At 42.0% G+C, this 26304-nt stretch overlaps 1 long non-coding RNA gene across 1 annotated transcript; it reads right to left on the bottom strand.

Annotated features, from left to right (window-relative positions):
* Positions 1-1156: 1156 nt before the first annotated feature.
* Positions 1157-19647, bottom strand: LOC123328483. Its single transcript, XR_006543335.2, has 3 exons — positions 19576-19647; positions 2100-2258; positions 1157-1385 (listed from the first exon to the last, which is right to left on the bottom strand). It is a non-coding gene; the product is annotated as an uncharacterized LOC123328483 (long non-coding RNA).
* Positions 19648-26304: the final 6657 nt, after the last annotated feature.

Here is a 26304-nt window from a genome sequence, read left to right as displayed (position 1 = left end):
ATTTTTTTTTCCCCCTACACAGAGCTACTTTTCTAGAATTCTAGTCAAGATTGGATGGATAAAGATGAGACCTTTTGTCTTCCTTGATTAAGGACACACAATTAATTAAGGACACATACTAGGTTATGCTTAGAATTAAGTTTCTAACTTGCCCCAGGGAGTAAAGAGAAAGCCCAGAAAGATAAAGCTGTGATCCAGCAGCTTTCACTGCCTGACACAATCTGTTCCACTCCAGATGACTTCTCCAGTGGGCCCACAGGACACAGCAGACCCCAGCATCTGGGATCTCCAGTTTCCTTCCTTGTTCTCTCATTCTCCCTGTTCTTTCCTCATCCTAAAAAGTTCAGGTACATACACTTGAGAATTTCTTCCTCTCTTACCTGTCACCTCAGGCTTCCTAGGTCACACTAGTGGCAAAGAATCACCTGCCAATGCAGGAGGTGCAAGAAAAATGGTTCAATCGCTGGATCAGGAAGATCCCCTGGAGAAGGGCATGGCAACCCACTCCAGTATTCTTGCCCAGAAAATTCCATGGACAGAGGAGCCTGGTGGGCAGAGGAGCATGGTGGACTATAGTCTGTGGGACCAGTGAAGAGTCAAACATGACTGAGTGGACACTCACCTATCACCTATCAAAACCCTTCTTGATGGCTTACTGTGTTAAAAAACTTTTTTTCCAGAAGGCTTTTGAGAGACTGCTGTGCCACTACTTATCACTTGAGATTTGATCTTTTTGGATAAGGTAATGTTTGTGTAATGTCTGGGTTCTGGTGACAATCACACAGTAAAGTATTAGTAGTCAGTGTTCATTCATGCAAAGTATAAAAATATAGACATGGTCAATCTTTAAATGTTAATATCTAATATCCACTTCAGGATTTCCTCAATCATCCTTTATCTTTAGATGATGAATCTCATGTAGTGACCATGACTCTTCCTTTCTGGGTGAAAGATAAACACTTGAGCCTATAAGTCAAGTTAATTTTATGTCAAGAAGGCATGAGGTACTCTAAGTGCGATTTCTAATCCTCACTGCTTTACTTTAGTTTTTTGGAGATCTGTAGACTGATCTATCCTCAAGAAGTGTGAATGAAGGAGTAATGTAAGAGAACCAACCTATACTATTAATAATAAAACATTGGGGTGTAGTGTCCCCGTTTCCTCTAATAAATGTGTACTCGCACATGTACTCACAGTAATCACAGTATTTTAAAGACAGAAAACAAGATACCTAGAAAGTGGGATGTATTTGTCTCAGTAGACCACATGGGACAAAAAAGAAAGTCAAATGGAGGACTCATCCATCAGGTGGTTGATTTTCTCTGTTGCCACGTTGAAGAGTTTCATCTATGGTCTTGTTTTGTGGTGGGATTAAGGAAGAGGAGCTGTGGGGAAGAAAGAGAGAGACAAGTTGCAGGAAAGTCAGTTTAGAGATTTCCCCTGGGGTAAATTATCTGTTCACACAAACACTTTGATCTGCTCTTATTGAGTTAGTTTGTATGAGAAATGTTTTATTTTATTTTTTTGGTCTTGAATTTGTTAAAGGCCATCCATGAGGAAATAGAACAATAAAGACTTTATTTCACTTGTTACTTCCCTAGTGACATTATTTCTGAAACCTGCCCATGACAGAGACCTAGTGAGAGTAAGAGGGTTTGGCCTCTACTGTCAGAAGGAAATTAGAAGTGGCAAAAAAAGCATGGGAGAGGGGCTTTCCTCATTGATGAAAGTAAAGAATGCAACTCATTTACAATTGTTCAGTATCAGTAGCAATCTTTTTTTTTTTTTTTGGTGCTTCATCCAAGTCTCCTATATAGCCCTTAACACATTGCATTAAAATCTTATTTGTGGTCCTCAGGTAGATTTGTGGACAACTAGGTCACACCAAAAGACTTAATGTAGAGATTTATAGGTCTAGAAAAATCTCAAGTGTTCTCTCGCATGGACTGTGAAGTCTCTCAACACCAGGGAGAAGCACACATAGAAAGGTGTGGCTGAACACAGCAGATGGCAGAGAGGCCACATCGAAAAGAATATGATCCCTGAATCCGTTAGGATGTTTCGGGCTGCAAGTAACAAAGCAACCGATGAATGCTTACTTATATCAATAGGGATTTGCTCTTCTTACATAGCAACATGGATGGATGCTGGGTGTTGGTTCAGCAGCTCAATCGATATTTGGCACGCTCAGCACTTCCTTCAGTGTGGCAAGATAGCTGCTGCAGCGTCAGTCACCAAATCCACACTCAAAGTGATGCCTGGGCAAGACAGTGCAATTGGTGCGCCTGTTACTTATTCATTCAATCACTCATTCAACAAATATTTACTGAGCACCGGCTACATGCTGCTACTAAACTAGGCATGAGGAATAGAAAGATGCTGAAGACAAGGAATAGAAAGAGGAACATCAAACATTTTCTGGTCTATCAGGTCAGCAAACATCTTCGCCTTATGTTTCATGGTCGTGAAATGGATACATGCCCCTCCCCACCCACTGCAATCACTGGTAAAGAGTAGATGGAAGATTGAAGTCTTATACCAGTCAGAATTCATTTTCTGAGGCTAGGAGAGGAACTGTTCTTCCTAAGAACATGTAACATTCATAATTCCTGAGTTTTATTCACAGATGTTGCCCCTAGGACTCATTCATTCACTCATTTATTCAACAAATACTTAAGAACACCTGCTATGTACCAGATACAACTTAGGTACTGGGGTTAGAGTGGTGCATAAGACAAAAAGTTCCAATCATCTATAAAATAAAAACAGTGCAAAAAAATCTTGTAATACAATATGGTAAGATGAATTAAGGTGATACTTGGAGTGGAGAAGAGCCCAGAAGGAGTTATGAATTTTTCATGCCCAGAATAGAGGGGTAGATTGAGAGAAATGAAGACTTCCTAGAAGAGGGGATATTACAGCAGGCGCTTGGGGATAAATGTGATTCCATAGAACAGAGTTGAAGGTGAAAGAGAGTAGTGAGGGACTCAGGATGCTCTGAGCTAGTTGCAGTGACCATGGGATTCTCTGTCTTTATTTCCGCATGCAATTTCATCTTTTGCCCAAGTTTGTAGGTTGACTACTCATACCCCTTGTTCAAGGAGTGAGAAGTAAAGAGCAGAGGGTAAAGGGGAAGGCTGGTTTTACTTTGGAGTTGTCTTTCTCCAAAAATGTCTTCAATTAACAAGTGTAATCTCTTTAACCTTTCTCTTGTCCAGCCAAACTAGGAGACAGGAGAGTTAAAGTTCTCCAGAGAAAGATCAAGCCTTTTAAAGAATTAAAAGCAGGGGGCACCATTCCTCTCCTTGTTCCTTTTCTTTCTTTCTATTTGTTAAAAAAATTTTTTTGGCCATCCCTTGGGGCAAGTGGGATTTTGGCTCTCTGACCAGGGATCGTACCTGCACCCCCTGTATTGGAAGTTCAGAGTCTTAACCACTGGACTGCCAGGGCAGTCCCTCCTCCTTGTTCCTGATACAGTTCTAACCTGTCACCCTCACTTGAGTAACTTTGTTGGCCTGACAAGGAGCACATGGAGTGCAGTCTGTCTATTCAAAGAGCTTTCCAGTTGCAAGCTCCACTGCTCACAAACAGTGGGAAGGCCTGAGGTTTTCCATTATATTCACAAGGGGGCTTCAGAGTAAGAAGAGGCCCAGCGTCTGTCTGCATTTTAGGGAAGTCTAAACACTGCCAGACGAAGACTTCCAAGTTCCCCTGACTGCTAATCCACAAAAAAAACTGGTTGGTCTTCTTTATAAGCCTAATCCATCTGTCAATAGTGGTTAGGGGTCTGAGCACACACTGCTTCAGAAACACCAGCCCCTTTCTGAATTAGTCCATCAGCAAACACACAGCAAGCGCTTTAGAAAGCACGGGGTTAGGAGATCTGACCTTAGAGAAACCAAGTGACATAATCCTACTCTGCACAACTCTATTTTGGATCTAATGAAAATCCTCTGTTGAGGGAGAAGAAGAATCTTCAGCTTTAGGATGTACCTGAGGGCATAGGAATAGATTAACTCCGAAATTTTAGTTTTTTTAGCATTTTTTGTTTTAAATTTTATTTATTTTCGGCTGAGTCTTCATTACTGCGTGGGCCTTTCTCTAGTTGCGGTGAGCGGGGGTTACTCTCTAGCAGCAGTGCTCGGGCTGCTCATTTCAGTGGCCTTTCTTGTCCCAGAGCATGAACTCAAGGGCGCATGGGCTTCCGTAGCCATGGCAGGGGGGCTCCGTAGTTGCAGCTCCTGGGCTCTAGAACACAGGCTCAATAGTTGTGGCTCACAGGCTTAGCTGTTCTTCAGCAAGTGGGATCTTCCAAGATCCCACAGGGATGGAATCCATGTCTCCTGTATTGGCATGTGGATTCTTTATCACTGAGCCACCAGGGAAGCCCTGAAAGTTTTATTTTGACCTAAAAGTGTAACTTTAAAAATATTCTTTATTGCTTCAAAAGGTTAATTAAAGGTGGTTTTTGGAGGAGCACCTTGAATTGGAGCAAATTTTGGATACTGTGTCCTGGTAGGGTGATGCCAAAGCTAACCCCCACATACTTCCCTTGGGCAAAAGAGAGCAACTATACTCCCTTTGCATGGCTGAGTTATTGCATGAGTTACATTAGCAAATATGATACACAAATATGAACAAAACTCTATACACTTTCAAATTCTGCAGGTCTATTTTCCAAATTTTAAATAGGAAAACTGAGAATTCTTCTAACAGTGAGTAAACATTAGTAGAAATCCAGTTTTATAAATCACAAACAATGAAGAGCAGCTCAGTTCAGTCACTCAGTTGTGTCCGACTCTTTGTGAACCCCATGGACTGCAGCACACCAGGCCTCCCTGTCCATCATTAATTCCCGGAGCTTGCTCAGACTCATGTCCATTGAGTCAGTGATGCCATCCAACCATCTCATCCTCTGTCGTCCCCTTCTCCTCCTGCCCCCAATCCCTCCCAGCATCAGGGTCTTTTCCAATGAGTCAGTTCTTCTTATCAGGTGGTCAAAGTATTAGAGTTTCAGCTTCAGCATCTGTCCTTCCAATGAACACCCAGGACTGATATCCTTTAGGATGGACTGGTTGGATCTCCTTGCGGTCCATGGGACTCTCAAGAGTCTTCTCCAACATCACAGTTCAAAAGCATCAATTCTTCAGTGCACAGCTTTTTTACAGTCCAACTCTCACATCCATACATGACCACTGGAAAAACCATAGCCTTGACTAGACGGACCTTTGTTGGCAAAGTAATATCTCTGCTTTTTGATATGCTGTCTAGTTTTGTCATAGCTTTTCTTCCAAGGAATAAGTGTCTTAATTTCATGGCTGCAGTCACCATCTGTGCTGATTTTGGAGCCCAAGAAAATAAAGTCTGTTACTGTTTCCATTGTTTCCCCATCTATTTGCCATGAAGTGATGGGACTGGATGCCATGATCTTAGTTTTCTGAATGCTGAGTTTTAAGCCAAATTTTTCACTCTCCTCTCACTTTCATCAAGAGGCTCTTAAGCTCTTCTTTGCTTTCTGCCATAAGGGTAGTGTCATCTGCATATCTGAGGTTATTGATATTTCTCCCAGCAATCTTGATTCCAGCTTGTGCTTCATCCAGCCCAGTGTTTCTCATGATGTACTCTGCTGCTGCTGCTGCTAAGTCACTTCAGTCATGTCCGACTCTGTGCGACCCCATAGACGGCAGCCCACCAGGCTCCCCCGTCCCTGGGATTCTCCAGGCAAGAATACTGGAATGGGTTGCCATTTCCTTCTCCAATGCATGAAAGTGAAAGGTGAAAGTGAAGTTGCTCAGTTGTGTCCGACTCCTAGTGACCTCATGGACTGCAGCCCACCAGGCTCCTCTATCCATGGGATCCTCCAGACGAGAGTACTGGAGTGGGGTGCCATTGCCTTCTCTGGATGTACTCTCATATAAGTTAAACAAGCAGGGTGATGATATACATCCTTGATGTACTCCTTTCCCAATTTTGAACCAGTCTGTTGTTTCATGTCTGGTTCTAACTGTTGCTTCTTGACCTACATACAGATTTCTCAGGAGGCAGATAAGGTGGTCTGGTATTCCCATCTCTTTAAGAATTTTCCCGTTTGTTTTGAGCAAGCCCAGGTAGTTGGTGATGGACAAGGAAGCCTGGTGTGCTTCAGTCCACGGGGTGGCAGAGTTGGACATGCCTGAGCAACTGAACTGAGCTGCTCTTCATTGTTTGTGATTTATAAAACTGGATTTCTACTAATGTTTATTCACTGTTATAGGAATTCTCAGTTTTCTCAATGAAGAGCATTCTCTATAATAAAAATATTTTTATACAAGTTAAACTCTTTCATACCATAAATAATTCCTTCCACTTTACTATTTGATTATATATATTTGTCATATTATTGTTTTAAAATAAATTTTGAATTTTAGAATAATTTTATATTTGCACAATAGCTGTAGAGCTAGTACAGAGAGCTCCCATATGCCCCTCATCAATTTCCCTCATTATTCACATCTTACATTAGTGTGGTGTGTTTGTCATAATTAATGAACCAATACTGATACATTATTATTATTATTAAAGTCTATACTTCACTCAGACTTACTTTTTGCTTAATGTCTTTTTTTCTCCTACAGTATATCATTCAGGGTATCTCATTACATTTAATGATCATGTCTCCATAGGTTTCTCTGGGCTATGATAACATTTCAGGTAGTTTTCCCCCTTCTTTTTTTTTGATGACTTTGACAGTTTTAAGGAGTACTGGTCAAGTATTTTGTTGAATGCCCATCAATTTGGGTTTGTTTGATATCTTTCTCATGATTAGACTGGGGTTGTAGTTTTTGGGGGAAGGGGAGACACGGAAAAGTTCCATTCTCATCACACCACATCAAGGGCACATCATTTCAGCGTGACTTACCACTGTTGCTGTTGATCTTGATCACTGGACTGAGGACGTGTTTGTCAGGCTTCTCCACAGTCACATTGTACTTTCCACTTCTTTGCATACTATACTCTTCCAGAAGAACTGTTTCTTTCTGTAACTGTTTTCTTTTGTAATTGTAAATTTTCTCACTCCTGTCATTTTGTATCTTCTCTCTCTCTCAGTAGGAAGCTGGCATTCAGTGCAGGAATAGGAGAAATATCTGCCTTCTCTAGGGTTTCCCTTCTATAGGTGCTTCAGATGGTAAAAAATCTGCCTGCAATGCAGGAGACCTGGGTTCGATCCCTGGGTTGGGAAGATCCCCTGGTGGAGGGTATGGAAACCCACTCCAGTATTTTTGCCTGGAGAATCCCCATGGATGGAGGAACCTGGTGGGCTGCAGTCCATGGGGTCATAAAGAGTTGGACACAACTGAATGACTTAGCACAGCACATGCTCTTCTACTTATAAGTTATAGAAAATAAAGAAAAACTTTTTGTCACTTGTAAAAGATAATAGAGGGGCTTCCCTGGTGGCTCAGTGTCTAAGCCTGATTGGGTTTGATCCCTGGATTGGGAAGATCCCTTGGAATAGGAAATGACAACTGACTCCAGTATTCTTGCCTGGGAAATCCCATGGACAGAGGAGCCTGGTGGGCTGCAGTCCATGGGGTCGCAAAGAGTTGGACACGACTTAGTGACTAAACAACAACAAAAGATAATAGAAACAATTAGTTTCTATTTAGAGAATTTCCTTTTCGGAGAAGTGTTTTAAACATTTCCCTGTGCGTGTAATAGGACATATGGAATTTATTATAAGATCAGTAATTGGATCACCATGAGGGTAGGTATTAATGGAAGTGGCAATGGACAAAGTGATGAGGCCATTACCTCTCTCTACGAGAGTGTGGACTCTGAGGACAGTGCTGGGGCGATGTTTCACTGTGCTTCATCCTTATACCAATGTTCCCACTTTCACAAGAACCAAACGGAAAACCTTAGGTCAAATCATTGTACCTTTCTCAACCTTCAGTTCCCCACTGTTATACCTAGAAGCTCTTACTTGTTTCACCAATCTTACTGCATCTTTGAGAGATGATTGTTAAATCTGTCATGCTACACTGAAAAGGATAAAACAGGTGTACAATTCCTTAGCCACAATTCCAAAATTAAAATGTTTTTCTAAAAACTGGATGTTATTTCCTAACTTCCTTGGCAGCAAAACATGGCATGACCTGATCAAGGCTATTGACCATTTTTATTTATCTCACTTAGTACAAACATTTATACATTAAGTGGCAGAAATGTGACTCTGTTTGATTACAGAGTGCTGCCCAGACTTCAGCGGGAATGTTAGTTAATTCAGTCACTCACAACTCTTTGTGACCCCATGGACTGCAGCACGCCAGGTCTCCCTGTCCATCACCAACTCCTGGAGCTTACCCAAACTCATGTCCATCGAGCTGGCAATGCCATCCAACCATCTCATCCTCTGTGGGAATGTTATAAATATTATATAATATATGACATATGTCCTCAATTATAAGTCTACATTCTTAACATTTCTGATTTCTGAAATACATTTGAGGCAACAGGGTTCAGAGAAGAGACTGTAAATCTCTGAGTTGGGTATCAGGATTATTTACTTGTTATTAAATAGGACTTCTCTCAAACTTTTCCCAAAGTCAGCCACTGACTTTTTTTCTTACATTGTAGAGAGAATCACAGCAAACTCACTTATCGTATTTACACTTATAGTATAGTCTCATAATTCTTCAATGTCAAAGCTAAGAGGTGTATGAGAAATGTTCTACATTATCAGATGTGTAATTTTCCACTATGGGTAAACCAGGGCCCAAAGCCTGTATACAGCAGGTCACTCAGGTGGAGAGTTGTACAGATAAGACAAAAAGTCATCTGACCCCCTGCTCTCACATTCCATCTCCTAGATTGCACAGCCTCTATTGCTGGTTGTAGCGTCTCCTCTGTGATTAAATCCATTTGATGGTACCTTTTATTTTTTATCTTTTGGCCACACTGCATGGCATGTGGGATCTTAGTGCCATTGACAATGTGGAGTCCTAACCACTGGACCACCAGGAAGTCCCTGATGGTACATTTTAAGTTAAGCACTTGCTGTGCTTTAAAAATATTACTCTTCCTTATCTACTTTTTCTTTCCACTCTGTCACTTTATTTAAGCAGAGGAGTTTTTGTGCCTGTATATGTAAAAACAGTATGTAAATTTTGGGCTGGTCCATTACTATATGGAGGCAAATATTTTTTTTCTCCCAGTTATTCAGTTAACTTCACCTGTTAATAGCTAGGGAAACATTATATTTTTAAACTCTATGTAAAGAGCTATCATAATCAAATGCAGTGCATCCCTTAGAATTTCAGTGAGCTCTGAAATCAGCTCTCTAACTTCAAATGCCCCATAGCTAATTTCACATGATGCATTAGCAACAGGCAGCTGGAAAGCTGAAACCTAAATAGAGTCCTAGAAACAGTTAGAGAAAAGTTGCTTTTTTAAATAAAAAACATTTCCATCTTTAACTCACAACTTTATATGGCACACTGGGTATGATTTGACCTTTGAATTTTATTCCTCTTGTTTGGTATTCCAGATGGCCTCGGGTACAAATAATAGAAGCATAAAACAGGCTCCTCTGATTAATAATTTGTGCCTTCCAGTGAACGTATGCATGAAAATGTGGGTGGAAATCCAAAGGCCACAGTAGGCCTGTTAGCGCTGCGTATTCACAGAAGGATTGATTGGAACTAAGTCTATGAGTTATGTGTAGAACATTATCCTTGAGTCGAGTTATATATATGTCTTAAACAATTATGCTTTGTTACAGTTTATTGGCTCAGATTCTACTTGTGAGACCAGAGTAAATTGCTGTCTTTTGGAGGTGGGTATTAACTATATCAATCTGCCCTGATGAAGCAGGGAAATACACAGAACTGTATTTTTCTGAAATTTTGCATACACATTAGTACCCATCGCTTGAGTCTCTAAGAGGCCTCTGAATATTCAGAAATTTCCAAATGACAAGGTAAAAATCACATAGGTGAGAACGGTCAGTTGGTTCCAGACAATTCTCCAATCAACCACATCCAGCTGGAGACAAAACTCCTTCCCAATCAAATACTTCTGGCCAACATTTGAGTTAAAAGGGGAATTTTACAAGATTTTTTCCCATTCTTCACAGATCACTTTTTAAAAAATACAAACTCAGGGGACAACAAAAGATAAGATGGTTGGATGGTATCACCAACTCAATGGACATGAGTTTAAGCAAACTCTGGGAGATGGTGAAGGACAGGGAAGCCTGGCGTGCTACAGTCTGTGGGGCTGCAGAGTCGGACACGACTTAGCAACTAAACAACAACAGGTATTCTAGCCAGAGATGGTTTCAGGAGTATAATGTACTGTCTCTCACTTAAAAGGATGATGCTGGGGACAGTCTGCCAGGAGGACGTGCTGTTTGAATTGCTTTTGCTATGGTGAGGAGCGGCATTTTTCTGATGTGCCATCATGTTCTCTCTCCAATGTCCTTGACCAAATGGACACTGGGGCATATGAAATGACACTGGGACCCCTTGGAGAGGTTCCTGGGGTGGAGGCATGCGTGGTTCTTGAGAAACCACAGGAAGAAAAATTTAAAGGACACTGAAGCTCGTAAGGAGCTGCCAAATCATGTTTAAACCTTTAACACCTTTCCTCACCCAAGTACTAAAGATTTTCATCTTAAACCTACCTCTTCCTTGATTTAAATTAGGAGTTTTTTTCTTTGGTCACTATAAAGAGTTCCTTTTGCATTTTGCTAAAGGCGCCCTATTTTCCTTCATACATTTGTTACTCTTTCATACTGGAAACTGGAAGATGAGCCAAAATGAATTCAGGCAGGAGTCTGAGGAAGCTGAGAGTCCACAGAAGCACCAGATGCTTTCTGCTTCTGAGTCACTAATCTTTCCCTCATTTTGAGCTTAGGAGACTATTACCTGCAAAGCTAGGCTGTGCTTAGTCACTCAGTCGTGTCTGACTCTTTGCAACACTATGGACTGTAGCCCGCCAGGCTCCTCTGTCCATAGGGATTCTCCAGGCAAGAATACTGGACTGGGTGCCGTGTCCTCCTCCAGGGGATCTTCCCAACCCAGGGATCAAACCCAGGTCTCCTGAATTGCTGGCGGATTCTTTCCCTTCTGAGCCACCAGGGAAGCTCGCAAAGCTAGGGGCAGACTAATAATACAAGCTGAGTTGTTATCTGTCTTTAAATCTTGTGTTGAAACCATCCATAGATCTGATGTTAAAGATAAAGAGGAAAGTTACACTCCAACTTGTACTTTCTACAGATGTGCTCCGTTCTGAAATACAGAAGCTGTATCTTAAAATATAAGGGTAAGATCTTTGTAGATAAGATGGGGCATAACTTGCATATATGTTGTACATATTTGCTTAGAATCCATGCTCGATTAAGTGGCTTTAGCTCAATGTTCGTAAAATAAATTTAAACATTGATACTGCAGCCAACTGCAAGCTTCAATATCAGGAAAAATCAGTAAAAGACACGGCTGACTTTTAAATGAGTTAATTTGATTATATCACCACAAAAGACCTTCACACAGAAAGAAAAACAAATATGGCTAATTTGACAGGAGTGATTCAAAGTGGTGAGTTGCTAAAAAATAATATAGACTTCTCCCAAATGAGGAAGAAGAGTAAAATGTTCAAGCTATTTTAGGTAACCATTCGAAAAGTAGTTGTGAGGGTATTTTTTTAAATCCTGAAAAAAGACACTTTTATATGGAAAGAACTGGAAATCCTTACTTTCCTGTGAATAGTCTCATCATTAAAAAAAAAAAAAAAAAAGACCACAGTTACTCTTCCATCCACTTTCAGCAGGAGAAGACATGACGTAATAAGCATGAGCAGCAGCCCCTTGGTCTGGTCAGCACAGTGCAATGTCAGTGGTAAAGGATGTCATGGGGACTCGTATCTGAACTTCACTGAGATCGGTTTGGGGAGCAGCTCCCAGAGAGCTCTGGCTTGCTCCTAGGTCCGAAGCTTTGTGCAGCCCTGAACATCTCTCTTGTTTCAAACCTTGTGTAATCTGGAAAACCCAAATTATATGAGGCCAATAATGATGTATGTTTGCCAAGGCTATGCAAAATTGAGAGAGAATCACTGTCTTCATTGTATTAATATCAGTTTCCTAAGACTGTCTGGACAGAATTTACTGTCTTACAGTTCTGGAGGCCAGAAGTCCCAAATCAAGGTGTAGCAGGCCTGTGCATCCTTGGAAGGTGCTGGAGAAGGGTCTGTTTTGGGGCTCTTTCCAAGCTTCTAGTCGTTCCTTGGCTTGTGGCCCCATAACTTCAGTCTTCACATGGCTTTCCTTCTGTGTGTGTCCATGTGGCCAAATTTCCCCTTTTTATAAGGACACTAGTCATATTGGATTACAGGCCTACACTGTTCCTACGCTGTGCTCGCGCTCAGTCACTCAGTATGTCCGACTCTTTGCAACGCCATGGACTGTAGCCCACCAGGTCCCTCTGTCCATGGGATTTTTCAGGTAAGACTACTGAGTCAGTTGCCATTTTCACTCCAGAGTATCTTCCGGATCCAGGGATTGAACCCATGTCTCTGTGTCTCCTACATTGGCGGGCAGATTCTTTGCCACTGTGCCACCTGGGAAGCCCATATTCCTATATGAGCTTATCTTAATTTTCTATTAAGAAAATGATCCTATTTCCAAATAAGGTCTGAGGTGCTTGGGCTTGAGACTTCAGCATATGCATTTTGCTTGAGGGGACACAGTTCAGTCCCTAACATTCACCAAGCAGATTTCCTATATGTTAAACTCCATTCCACCCGTGCTGCTGGATGGGGTTGTTTCTAACTTTTCCAGTGGAAAAAAGTCCCCAAAGAAATGACCCTGTGCAGAGGGAAGGCTGGTGAGAAACTCAGCTGCTAGTGAATTTTCAACTCGAGTTTGAAATCATTTTTCTTCTTGGTGAGTGCGGACTGAAACAGCGATGAAGACTCTCAAATCTATAATGTCAGTCTTGTCAACAAGGAAATCTGCATCACTGTCCTTCCAAGTGAATCTTTTCACAGGCTTTCACTGTGATTTCACGGCTTCTGTAGTTCAATCCCCATTTGACTATCCCAAAGAGGAATCAAGTGCTCTTTTGCTTATTCTTGATGTGGTTGTGGGAGACTAGAGAAATAACCATTCACAGAGAGAACATCCAGAATTAGTGGACCAGGATTAATACCTGTTGGGAAACGGGGATAAAAGGAACTCTCCTGGAAGGCAGAGAAAGTTCTGCTGGAGGGTGGAAGGTCCCATGCAGCTGCAGTCCATGGCAGCAATTTCTTCACTCTGGTGAAGTTCATCTAAGTTCAAAGTTACACAGACCAACCCCTTCTCTTCAGGACTTGGCAAATTCAATCTCCTCCTTTTACCTTCTCCTTTTCTGATAACTGGCAAGATCATTTGAAGTGATCTGAAACCAGATTTCAAATTCTAATTGAGGATTTGAAAGCTGATGGCCAAATCACTGGTCTTCTCGGGGAGCTCAGTGGATAAAGAATCTGCCTGCAATGCAGGAGATGCCACAGATTCAATCCCTGCATCAGGAAGATCCCCTGGAGGGCAGAGCAACCCACTCCAGTATTCTAGCCTTGGAGAATCCTATGGGCAGAGGAGCCTGGCAGGCTACAGTCCACAGGGTCACACAGAGTCGGACATGACTGAAGCGACTGAGTGCGCACGCACGGGCCAAATTATTCACGATTTCTGGTAAAAGTTATGCCTCTTTTCTCTTACTCTTGGGTAAATGGACAATAATAAGAAGGAGATTGGGAAAAAATGGCTACAGAGAAGACCAAAAATAAAAGCAAAAAGTAATCAAATTAGAGAGATCATATTAGGAAAACAAGGGCTAAATGAGAAGGGGGAGGGAGTTAATAGCAGGTGTAAAAAAGTGTTAGAAAACACAAACCTGTTGCTGAATAAGAGATTAGAACTTTTTTTTCTAGACCTCATCTCCAAAAACTTCCTTCTAACTAATAATGCTGCAGATCTTGGCTTGCCTTGGTGTTAGCAGTAAAGGAGCCAATGAGATAGTGTCACTGATTATCCCTCAGGGCTCCAGGAATAAGACAATACATCCAGTGTTTATCTTCAAAACAGTAACCAAGACAAAAAGTAGTCCTTTCCCAAGTCTTTGCCCGCCAGGAAGTCCCTCATTCGGATCGAATCCCCACAGATTTTGAATAAAGAAGGGCAGATCCAGAGTCTCCAACAATGAACTCATGGCCTCTGATCCAGAATGTGTATCCATGATCAGACTCTGCTGATGTGGGGCGTGTGGACATGCCTTTCCATAAAGACAGCCACATCGATTTATCTCATAGTTTCAAGGACTCTAGTGGCTCGAAGGCATTTTTTCTTCTGTATTGTTGGATCCCTAAGAATAGGCATGGCCAGTGGGATCCTGCCAGTTTGCTTTCTTAGTTTCTTTCTCTTTTTTTAATATTTATTTTTAATTGGAATATAATTGCTTTACAATGTTGTGTTGGTTTCTGCTGTACAACAACCTGAGTCAGTCATAAGTATACATATATCCCCTCCCTCTTAATGCTCCCTCCCACCTCCAACCCCATCCCACACCTCTAGGTCAGCACAGAGCACTGGATTGAGCTTCCTGTATTATACAGCAACTTCCCACTAGCTATCTATTTCACTTATGGTAATATATATGTTTCCATTCTACTCCCTCAATTCATCCAGCTCTCTCCTTTCCCCTGCTGCGTTCACAAGTTTGTTCTCTATGACTGAGTCATCTCTATTCCTGCCTTGCAAATAGGTTCATCAGCACCGTTTTTCTAAATTCCATATCTAGTTTCTTTATTTTCATTTGGATGTTCTGTGGAAGAATGTGCTTCCTGGCTTGTCTAGGTTGTTGGCAGAATCCCGTTTTGGGGGGCTCTAGAATTGTGGACCTTGTTTCTTTTCCAGCCATCAGCTGGGAGCTGCCTTTAGCCCCTGGAGACTGCCCTTACGCCCTGCTGCTTGGCCCCCTTCATCATCAAAATCAGCAGTGGAGAACGTTTCCATGTTGAGCCCCCCTTGTTCTTCCAATCTCTTACTTTTTTGTTTTTTGCAACTAGTCAGAGAAAATCCTCTTTCTTTAAAGGGCTCATATAATTAGGTCAGGCCCATTGGGATAATCTCCCTATTTTAAGGTCAACTAGGCTGGGACCTTAATTACATCTGCAAAATCCTGTTGTTGCAGAGTTTGACTGAATAACTGGGGAAAGAAGCATGCGTGTCAAGGGCTGGGAAACTTGGGAAACCATCTTAGAATTCTGCCAGCCACAGAACCCTTCCTGCACTGGATTTTAGTGGCGGTTCTGCAGAAACAGTAACAGGCCAATTTGCTATATGTATAGATATATATCTCTAAATAACAGAAGACTGCAGATATTGCATGATGTATTTTTCAAGATTGCTACAGTGTTTTTTAAAAAACCATCTTACCATTTACAAAAACAATTCTTAACACTTTTGCATCAGAGTGGCTTGAAAACCAGAGTGGTGGATCTCCAGAGTTGAGGGAGTCGATGGTGGTCACTATAGAGAGGCTGGTTCTTAGGAGAAATTGTAACACCTTGTGTGGCCCCACTCTCAGGCCAGCTCCTTTCAGTCTGTTGATTTAATAAGCACTTAATATGATCATTTTGCTCTTAAGTCTGAATTTTGTAGCAAGAGCATAAACTTGTACTGAGGGCTCAATTTTGCTAGCATAATAATAAATCTTAGACATAGAATCTGAAATAAATAAAACAAAAAATCTCCTTATAAAATATTTTGGAAAATATTGTGACTCGCAAAGACCAAAATAAAAAGACATAATCACACCACCCAGAGTCAACCACTGTTAAGTTTTTGACTTTTTGTCTCAGTCTTTTTTTCTCTTTCCCTATACATAAACATGGAGAAGGAAATGGCAACCCACTCCAGTGCTCTTGCCTGGAAAATCCCATGGATGGAGGAGCCTGGTTGGCTGCAGTCCATGGGGTCGCTAAAAGTCAGACACGACTGAGTGACTTCACTCTCACTTTTCACTTTCCTGCATTGGAGAAGGAAATGGCAACCCACTCCAGTGTTCTTGTCTGGAGAATCCCATGGACGGAGAAGCCTGGTAGGCTGCAGTCCATGGGGTCGCACGGAGTCAGACACGACTGAAGCAACTTAGCAGCATACATAAACATATGTGTTAGTCAGGACCACATAATAATCTGAACAGAGAAAATTTACTCTAAAGGACTATTAACTATGACTATTAACTAGGCATAATTAGGAAGGTGAAAAGTCTGAAGAATACCCTAGGGCTGAGAAAGAGCATCCCAGAGAAGTACAACTTCAAAGGGAGCCTTCTTGCCAAGACAGATGGCCATCTGGCTGGAAAGGAGGACATGTCTGCAGCCTCACTGGTTGGGATCGTTCTCTGGGCTGCCTGAGCCAGGACTGGTCCACAGCTGCTGGGAAAGCAGAAGACACACCTCTTCAGGGCAGGCGCTCAGAGGCAGTCGGGGTAGTAAGAGTCGCCTTCCTGGCGGGGTAGGGTGATGGTGGTCTCGCTGGGAGTGCCGCTGCAAGTGGTCGCTGGCTGGGGAGGGGCCGGTACTTTCAGAGGGACTGCATACTCTGGGTGGGTGGCTGGCGCAGAGGCCTCTGACTGTGGCGAAGGAGCAAGAATAGAAACAAAGGGAAGCTTCTGAACCAGGAGGGGAAGCTTCTTCTTCCTACATTGTCTCTCCCGCTCCCTCTAGTAACAAACCTAATGTGGAGCTCATTGCAAAGGAAAAATGTTCGAAGGGTACAGCCCATTAAGGCAGATGTAATGAAAGTGGGTTTGGAGCTGAGAGGCAATATATTGCCAAGCTGAGATCACAACATATACCTCATTTTGTAACTTGTTTGGCTTACTTAACATACTAGAAACATTTTCCCATGTGATAAAAATAATCTTCTGCAACATAATTTTTAATGGATATGTGATATTTCGTATTATGGGTGACTCATTACTTATTTAGGCAATACCCATTTTGGGGACTGAGGTTATTTCTAACCTATATTGATAATAAACAGTGTTGCAATAAATATTCTAGGAGTCAATTCCTTAGGATGAAGTCCTAGCAATGGGATTTCTGGGTCAAAGAGTATATCCATTCTTCATATTTTTGATGCACACTCTGAAATTTCCCTTCAGAAAGATAACAGTATGTCTTAAAGCATTAAGTACTGGTAAACTTACTGCATTTCATTTTTAATGTGTTCTAATTTTAAAAACATGCTAATTAAGTGAATTTCATGATGATAATGAAATAGTCTTGGATAAAACAATTTTTATAGCAGCATTTAATAATGAGTGATACCAAAGACTTACTTAAAATGATAATGAAGTGGCTATTAGTACCAGTGCCAAAGAGAAGGAAATACTCAGAACCTACAAATGAAGACTCTGATTATTCCAAACATAAATCTCAGACTGTAAACACAAAACCTATTGGAACCAATCATTTTTATGGTTTTCAAAGGAAGAGACAGAAATTTAACAGGCTACTCCAAAAGGATTGCTTTAAAAAAAAAATCAGTAATAATTAGATTTCTGGTTTTCAGTCAGAAAAATACAATGGAGAAAAAAAAAAAAAACCTAGAAAGAAAAAAGAGGCTATCAAGTGGCTCAAACTCTGTTCTTCCACTGCAGAGGGTATGGGTCTGACAGTTAAGATTCTACATGCCTTGTGGCTCAGACGAAAAAAAAAAAAGCAGAAATAAAAAACATATGAAATCAAGAAGGAAGGAAGAAAGGGAAAAAGGAAGGAATGAAAGAGAACAAGAAATCAGGAAGATTTAATAAAAGAGGCAGGGTAAAGCCATTATGGAAAATGCTATGGAAGTTTCTCAAAAAAATTAAAAAGACTAAAACCATACATATGTGCATGCTGAGTCACTTCAGTCGTGTCCAACTCATTGCGACCTTATGGATTGTAGACCTCCAGGCTCCTCTGTTCATGGACTTCTCCAAGCAAGAATACTGGAGTGGGTTGCCATGTACTCCTCCAAGAGATCTTCCTAACCCAGGAATTGAACCTGCGGTTCTTATATCTAAGTAAAACCATATGACCTAGCAATCCCACTTCTCAGTGTATATCCAAAGGAAATGAAAACAGAATATTGAAGGGATATCTGTACTAGAATGTTCATTGCAGTATTATTCACAATAGCCAAGTGTCTATCAATGGAAATAGCCTAAGTGTCCATCAATCGTCGTCATGAAGTCGCTCAGTCGTGTCCAACTCTTTGCAATCCCATGGACTGTAGTCTACCAGGCTTCTCTGTCCATGGGATTTTCCAGGCAAGAGTACTGGAATGGGTTGCCATTTCCTTCTCCAAAGTGTCCATCAATGGAGGAATAGATAAAGAAGAGGTGAAATATATATATAATATCTATAATGATATATTACCATATAATTATAATGTTAACAATTAGAATATAATATAATCATAATATTAATTTATAATTTAATATAACAATAATGTATTGTACATATGATATTATTCAGTCATTAGGAAGAAAGAAATCCTGCTATTTGTGACAACATGGATGGCCCTTGAGAGTATTATGCTAAGGGAAATAAACCAAACAGAGGAAGACAAATACTGCATGGTATCACTTATATGTGGAATAAAAAAAAAAAAAAAGACTTAAAACTCATAGAAACAGTGAGTAGAAAAGTGCTGCCAGGGAAGAGGGGCGGGGGAATATGGAGAGATTGGTAAAAGGATACAGACTTAGAGCCACAGGATAAATAAGGCCTGAGGATATAATGGAAAACATGGTAACCATAGTTGAAAACACTGTATTGCATAATTGAAATTTGCTAAGATATGAACAGAACTTAAATGTTCTCCAAAAATGCAAAGAAAAGATAATTGAAGTGATTGATGTGTTAATTAACTTGGGACAAATTCCTCACGATGTACATGTATATTAAATCACGGCTTTAAATATCTTACAATTGAATTTATCAATTATACCTCAATAAAGCTGAAATTAAAAATTTTAAAAAAGGAGAGAGTAATGAAGAAAAGAAGGAAAACTAGAAGGAAAGAAAATATGAAAGAGTGCAAAAATAGAACACAGACAAAGAAGAGAAAACAAACAATTTTAAGCAAACTCCATCTCTGGGATGGTAATATTTAGTTGATTAATATCAAAACATTTTTAAGTGCTAGGAATACACAGCTTAAGAAAGACATGCTTTCATAAAATAAGTCTTAATTGCTCAATGTGCCAGAGAAGTGGAGGTGGCAGTGTTTTTGTGGCACTTATGTGGCGGTGCCCTGTCATCATGGAAGTCAGTACAGAAGGGCGTGCATTTCTGCAGGACAGAGGAGCCTGACAGTCCATGGGGTTACAAGAGTCAGACACGACTTCCCAACTAAAGAGAGAGAGAGAGAAAGAGAGAGAGGCAGTCTCCAGTGCTTTCATTTGCTGTTAAATGCCTCAGAATAAGCGGCACGTGTATCTCAACAAAGACGCTTTGGTGTCCACACAGGGAGTATTTCTACCAGGGGGTGGTAGAATTTACCTGCTGACTGGTTGGTCGTGGCAAGCCGATTTCTCAACAGGTGGGACGCAGGCCTGGCTTGCGAAGGAGCCAGAACAATGTCAAGGCTGCTGAGGGGAGGTGGGTCTTCCTCCACGTGGCCTGCATTCCAGCCCTGGTACATGCTCTCTGGAGGCCACAGGGTCATTATGCCAGAAAGGGCGGTGCAAAAGACATGGAAAACATTGATCCATGTGCACAGAGATCCAGTGCTCTCTATGCTTAGGATGTAGTTATTTCTCTGAGCTTGTTCTGACAATTATTTTTGGCACAAAGAGCTCTATCAAACGGGATGAAAGTAAGTCAGTAAGGCTGAGGCATGAATGGTCTTTCAGAATATGGGGTTCACCCTACTCTTTGGAAAGAAAGAAATTCATTGCTACTCCTCTGCTATTTCCCTGATCTGTTTGGGAGCTGGCAAACTGATTTGATAAAACAGTGATAGATTTGTCAGATTAAGATAGTAATTTACTTCCATTAATTTGAGAGACATCAATGTCTCACAGTGAGAAGAAATATGGCTACCCTGGTGGGATACATTTAAATTCATTAGATTTCCCTGCTTTCATCTGAGACACTGAGACTTTTTCTTCTCAGCCGATAAAGCCTTTCAATTTTTACTTCAAATGGTACTAAACAAGCACTCATCAATTTATACTTTAAATTCTCTTAACAATATCCAGGTTGGATGAATCTGTTTAATTAGCAGTGGGTTGATGCTTTCTTGGCCCTCTGCAAGTCCAGTTACCAGAATAAAAGAAACGCACGGAAAGCTGCTGGTTGGAAAAACATGCCTTCTATGATGGCGGGGAACCAGAAGAGACATTCTCCCAACAAATGTTAACCCAGGGAAAAAAATTTGAATATATACAAAAGATTAAATTAACAATAGATGAATGGCAAATGAGAAAGCTGCCAGTGACCAGACTTTCTCAGGAGCCAACCTTTAACAATATGGATTATTTCGGATAATTCATGGTTTGCCACCCTTCAGTCTTTGTCTCCTCTATAATATCCAGGGCACATCTTAGACAGATAATTAGGGCATTATCATATGCCTTAACTAAGTCGGACAAATTGCCTTGCACTTCTTGGTAAACCAACCTCAGGCTCTGTCATTAGCCTTGTCTAATTGCTCCAAATAAAGTCTTTGCCGTTTTACCGCATCAACTTTATTTGTCAATACTCAAGCAAGAGTGACTGTTTCCTTTCCTGTCGGGCTCCATGAATACGCTAGTCACTAGGTAACCTTACAGTTAATCCAGGCCACAGCATGGTAAAATGTAAGAAAATGTAAAGGTCAAAAACATGTTTCTATTATGAAAAAAATGAATGATAATGACATAATTTTTTCAGCTCATCAGGCTCTTTGCTAAGTGCTGCTGTTATTGCCAGATCAGTAGTGTATAACAAAGAAGTGCTTTCTGTAGCCTGCTTCATTAGTCTGCCCTGTAGGACCTCACCTCCAGACCTTTCACTAATCTGTTGGCCAGCTCAATAGTCTTGTTAGTTCTATTCACTTCTTCCTGACAGCAGATTTTCTCAGCTGTAGCCCTTGCAGAGGCCATGGTTAAGGCAGCCAGGTTTGTGTCTAGTTCCTTTAAATAAAAACAGTGAGAGACAACTTTGGACATTGTCAGAACAAGGAAAAAGATCACCACTGACTTATTTTATATTGCAGAAAGTTAAATTATACAGTGTGCCCCAGAAGTAAACACACCCTCAGATGGGAGGCAGTGCCAATTCACACAATGAGAAGGTGCAGTGGGGAAAACGGAAGAAAAGGATATTGGGCAGTTTATGTAATTTTTGTTGTTCAAAACAGCACCAAGGGGGGAAAAATAGGAAACACGCACACAAATTCAAAATCCTAGAGGGAAATGGAGAATTCCATTTTCCAGACAAATTACCAGAATTTATGAAGATTTAATGCACTTGATTCGCCTGTACCATTAGTGCCAATAACACACTTCATACAACGTGTCCCTAAACATTTTGCAATGAGAGCCTACGGCAAGATAAAACCCAGGGGAAGCTTTTAAGGTGGGAGTTGAAGAGCTGCGAGGAATCAACAGCTCAGGGGGAGGGAGCCCCAGCGCCGGGGAAGCTGGGGGAGTGTGGAGAAGAGCAGAATTTCCAGCTGAGGATGTAATGGAGATGGGGAGATGGGGGTCCCAGGGAGCTGGCTGCTGGGGTAGGTGGAGCTCAGGGAGGGAAAAGCAGGAAAACAAGGTTGTGAGTATAGTGTGTGCAAGAGACTTGACCGGTTCTTTGCAAGGGGCAGACTGTGAGAGGAGGGAGATTTGGAGAAGAAAAGGCAACCTCCAAAAAGAATCATGGCTCAAGTAGCAAAAGAACTACCTATTTGTGTGTGTGTGTGTGTGTGTGTGTGTGTGTGTGTGTTTGATTTGCTGATCTCTTTCAAGAAATCACCCACTCACTGAAAGAACTTCCATAAAGACAGGGAGACAGCTGATGCTCTCCACAGTACGCTGGGAAGGCATTTGTAGTGGCAAAGGATAAAGCTCATGACATTGCGTAGAATTTTGTTCACGATAGTTTTATGAAAAAAAATGTTAGCACTGGAAATAACTGGATAGAACCATGAAAACTCTCTTCAGATATATAACATATATAAGAATCTAATGATTCCTTTGATACGACTATGCGTTACTATTAGGAATCTGTTTTCTACTTAGTAAAAATGAGGCCAACAGCCTGGCAGGAAATGGGAAAGAACAGTTTACAGAACCTTAGGGAAGAACCTCAGTTGGTACTTCTTGGGCTCATGGAATTCTTTCTCAGGCTTGTCCTGATCTAGTCACCACTTAAAATTCCTCAAGCCAATGAAATAACCCCCCTCCAACCTTCTGAATTTTATTCTTCCCTCCCTTCTTTCCAGACAGCTGGCTCATGGTTGTCCACCTGCAAAACCAATGTAAACCATTAAACTGGACTAGGAGGAAAGACCAGATACTGCAAAGTCTTGTCTCATGTCTTACGATATCCATTTGCATTAACGATAACCCAGATGGCAAGTGGCAAGCTTCCTTTAAGAAGAACATTAGCTTCTAGTTTCTAGAATCCTCTGATCAATCATTTATTAGACATAATGGCTACTGGATTAGTTTGCTAGGGCTACTATAACAAAGTTCCAGAAACTGGGTGGCCTAAACAGCAGCCATTTATTGTCTGGCAGCTCTCCAGGTTAGAAGTCCAAAATCAAGCTGCTGGCAGGTTGGTTTCCTTCTGGAGGTGGGAAGAGGGGTCTCCATGCCCGTCTCCTAGCTTCAGAGATCTGTTGGCTATCTTTGGTGCTCCTTGGCTTATAGACGCTTCACCGCATGTCTGCTTTTGTCTTCACGTGCCATTCTGCGTGAATGTTTTCAAATCTCCCATTTTCATAAGGACAGCAGTATATTCGGTGTCCTCCTTTTAACCTGATTAACTCTGCAAAGACCCTATCTCCAAATTCAGTCACATTCTGAGGTGCTGAGTTAGCACCTCTACAGATGAATTTGGGGAGCATGCAACTCAGCCCGTAAGAGCTGCCAAGTGCCAAACACTGTGCTATGAACTTGAAGGGGAAGGGTGGTACCAAGATGAATACGGTATGGCCCCTGACCTCCCCGGCTGGCAATTTAGTGAGAGAGGCGGGTTGATATGCAAACGAAGGCAAATAAAAGAAGGGAATTTATAGCCAACTACAGCTACTGCTGGGCCTGAGGGAATGGGAAGCCCAGGCCGATTGTTTCTGGGTAGCGAGGCGGGGAGAGCTTGGCCCAGGCTTTGACTCGAATTTCCCCTTTATTCATGGGCCTGTGGGTGTGTCGTCCCTCACTCCTCCTGGAAGTAGCTGCAGTGGGTGCCCTGCTGAGGGGTGGGTCGGGATGACAGGGTCCTCGTGCCTCACTGCCAGGTGGGGAGTGAGCCCTTGGTTCTGTGACGGGTGGATGGGAGAGCAGAGCCCCAATGTTCCGTGTCAGGAGAAAGGGAGAGCACCCAGCACAGACAGACGCCTGCAGGGATGGGGGGTGGGTGCTGTCTTTAGCCCACATGGTTCAGGGACCCAGAGAGGGGTCCCTGCAGCGGCCTCGCAGCTGCACAGCCCTGGGGAAAAAGCAGGCCCAGGATGTCTCTTCAGGTGCTTTCCTGTTCTCTAACCTAAATTCTTCCTCCCGAGACCCTTCCCTGCAGCCCTCTCTTCAGTCGCCCTGAGAAGGCCAGAGAAAATCCAATCAAAGCAACCACACGAGCTTGAGACTAGTACCCTTTATGGACTGTTACCAAATTTCAAGGATTTATGGTTCAACTGTTCTTTGGAGGATCATTTGAGTTCCTGCTGGAGGGACTGGAATGGGTGGGAAATGGAAAAAAGAAAGGCAAGGAAAGAAAGAAGGCAGGGATACCGGAAGAGAGGGGAGGGGGCAGGAGAGAGAAGGGACTTCTATGAAAGGAACCCAAAACAGACTCTGAGTTTTTTTTTGGTTTTTTTTTTCCTACTCAAATCCACCACTTCCCAGAGTTACATCTCTAAAACACTGAGTGATTCCCCACTAAAGGCAATATGTTACTACTCCCATTACCTCTAAGACAAAATCCAGACCCCTTGGCACATCACACTGAACCTCCCAGCCAGGCTGCGGACTCCTGCCAGCTTCTCAAACTTCCCTCCTCTTCTTTCCTACCCCGACCTCTACCCTGCCTCACAGCGGTAATTCCCATTCCTACGCCACACCCTGGAGCTGTGTCCTTGCTGTTCTCTCTGCCTAATCTTCCAAATCTGTTCCTCATTTGAATATGTCACCTTCTTTGCAAAAGCTTTCTCTGAACCCCAGGCAAAAGCAGTCACCAGTCACGCCTCCACCCTCCTCTAAGTTGGCACAGCCTTGTTACTCATAGTTACAATAGAAATAATATTGTATTATAATTATATATTTCTCATCCATCTCCCCAAGGAGACTGTGAACTCCTGTAGGAGGGGATTCTGGCCTGATTCATCTTGGAGGTCCCAGCACCAGCACAGGGCCCAGCCTGTAGCTGATACACAGTCAGCCTTTGCTGAATGAACGCCTATTTGCAAGGCTTAGGAAAGAGAGGGGAAGGCAGAAAGTAATGAGGAAGGTAGACTAGATGAGGGGAAGAAAAAGACAGCAGAGAAGCAGGAGCATTCTGATTCTTCACAGCTCCAAGTTCTCTCATTCATTGGATAATTATCGCCTTACAGGGTTAGCCACTAGGTGCTACGCCAGGAACTGGGGATGTGGAGATGAAAGACACAGTGTCTGTCTTCAAGAAGCCACAATTTAGGTGGTGTTGGGGAAGGGGATGCACAAGAAGGAGGTGACAGGTGAAGGGACAACCAACGAGCAGATCAATGTTAAACACACAGTGATGGGCAGGGACAGAGGGCCACCCATCAGGCCTGCGGGAGTGGAGGTGCTGACGATTGAATAGGTGTGCTGAACAAGAGTGATGGATGGAGAACAAAGGAACAATATTCAGAAAACTATTGATGGTGGATCTGTCAAGGAGAGTTTCTTACGTTTAGAACCTTTAAGAAATGTATTTATTTATTTTAGGCAGTGCTCAGGGTCATTGTTGCTATGCACCAGCTTTCTCTAGTAGCAGCTAGTGAGGGCTCTGTCTAGTTGCTCCTTGCCGGAGCAGGGGTAGAATCCATATCCCCTGCATTGGCAGGCAGATTCTTAAGCACTGGACCACCAGGGAAGTCCGAATTTAGTGCTTTTAATGTTTATTTTTGTATTTGAAGGTAGCCGGACTTTGCACAGTGTTTCTTGAGGTATAGATCTTTTGATTCTCTCTAGCATATGTACAAAGGTAACTGAGATAATTGAGATTGGCCAAGGAATATAGGAGCTTGGCTTCCTAGGTGACGCTAGCGATAAAGAACCCGCCTGCCAATGCAGGAGACTGAGCACAAGGAATATCGAATTCAGCCACCTGGGTGGTTTCTTCAGATTTGATGTTATTCATTTTATCAGTAGGAAAAGATTTATCCTTTTATTGTAGAAACTTTTTTGGGGGGATTCATTTGGGTTTTTGTTAGTGAAGCTGTGAACCATTCATTCCACCCCCAGGGTCTGTCTTCCCCAATGACTGGATGTGTGAAGCTGGGTGCCCATCCGCTCTAGAGAAGCATCAAGGGGTCATGTCATTTCGTTTCCTTTAGAAGGGCTGGAGACTTGCAGCTGGCATGATTTTCTTTTAGGTCCTCTTTTGTTTGACTATAGTCTTTCCCAACACTCTGAGAAGAAGTGCTAAACAGAGGAAAGATAGTATCATTCTTCCTGCATTTTTCCATATGGCTGATAATAAGACATATACCCCTCTCTTATAGGATGTGCATATCAATGTGGTTAATATGAATTTTTTTCCATGTCCAAATCCCTTTCTTTTCCAGCTTCCTTCTCATTTTTTCTTTCTTTCCTTCCTTCTTTCTTTCTTTTATTTATTATTTTTTTTAAAGCATTGCCCTTTTCAAAACAAGGGGAGATGCAGCATAGTTCCCGTGCCCCAGTGATCCAATGGTGTCACGTCACTATGGCAATTGCTGCCCAGGGCAGGAATGCAGAGCAGCTGTAATTGTGCAACGCCTTATTGCTGGTGCATGTCAATCAGAACCTATGAATTGAGAAAAATTTGCTCTGTTCATTCTGTTAAATGATGTATCCAATTAAACCTGTTAGA

The sequence above is a fragment of the Bubalus bubalis genome, chromosome 2, assembly GCF_019923935.1.
Source record: "Bubalus bubalis isolate 160015118507 breed Murrah chromosome 2, NDDB_SH_1, whole genome shotgun sequence".
NCBI classification, from domain to species: Eukaryota; Metazoa; Chordata; class Mammalia; order Artiodactyla; family Bovidae; genus Bubalus; species Bubalus bubalis.
This window is presented reverse-complemented; position numbering and strand designations above follow the sequence as displayed.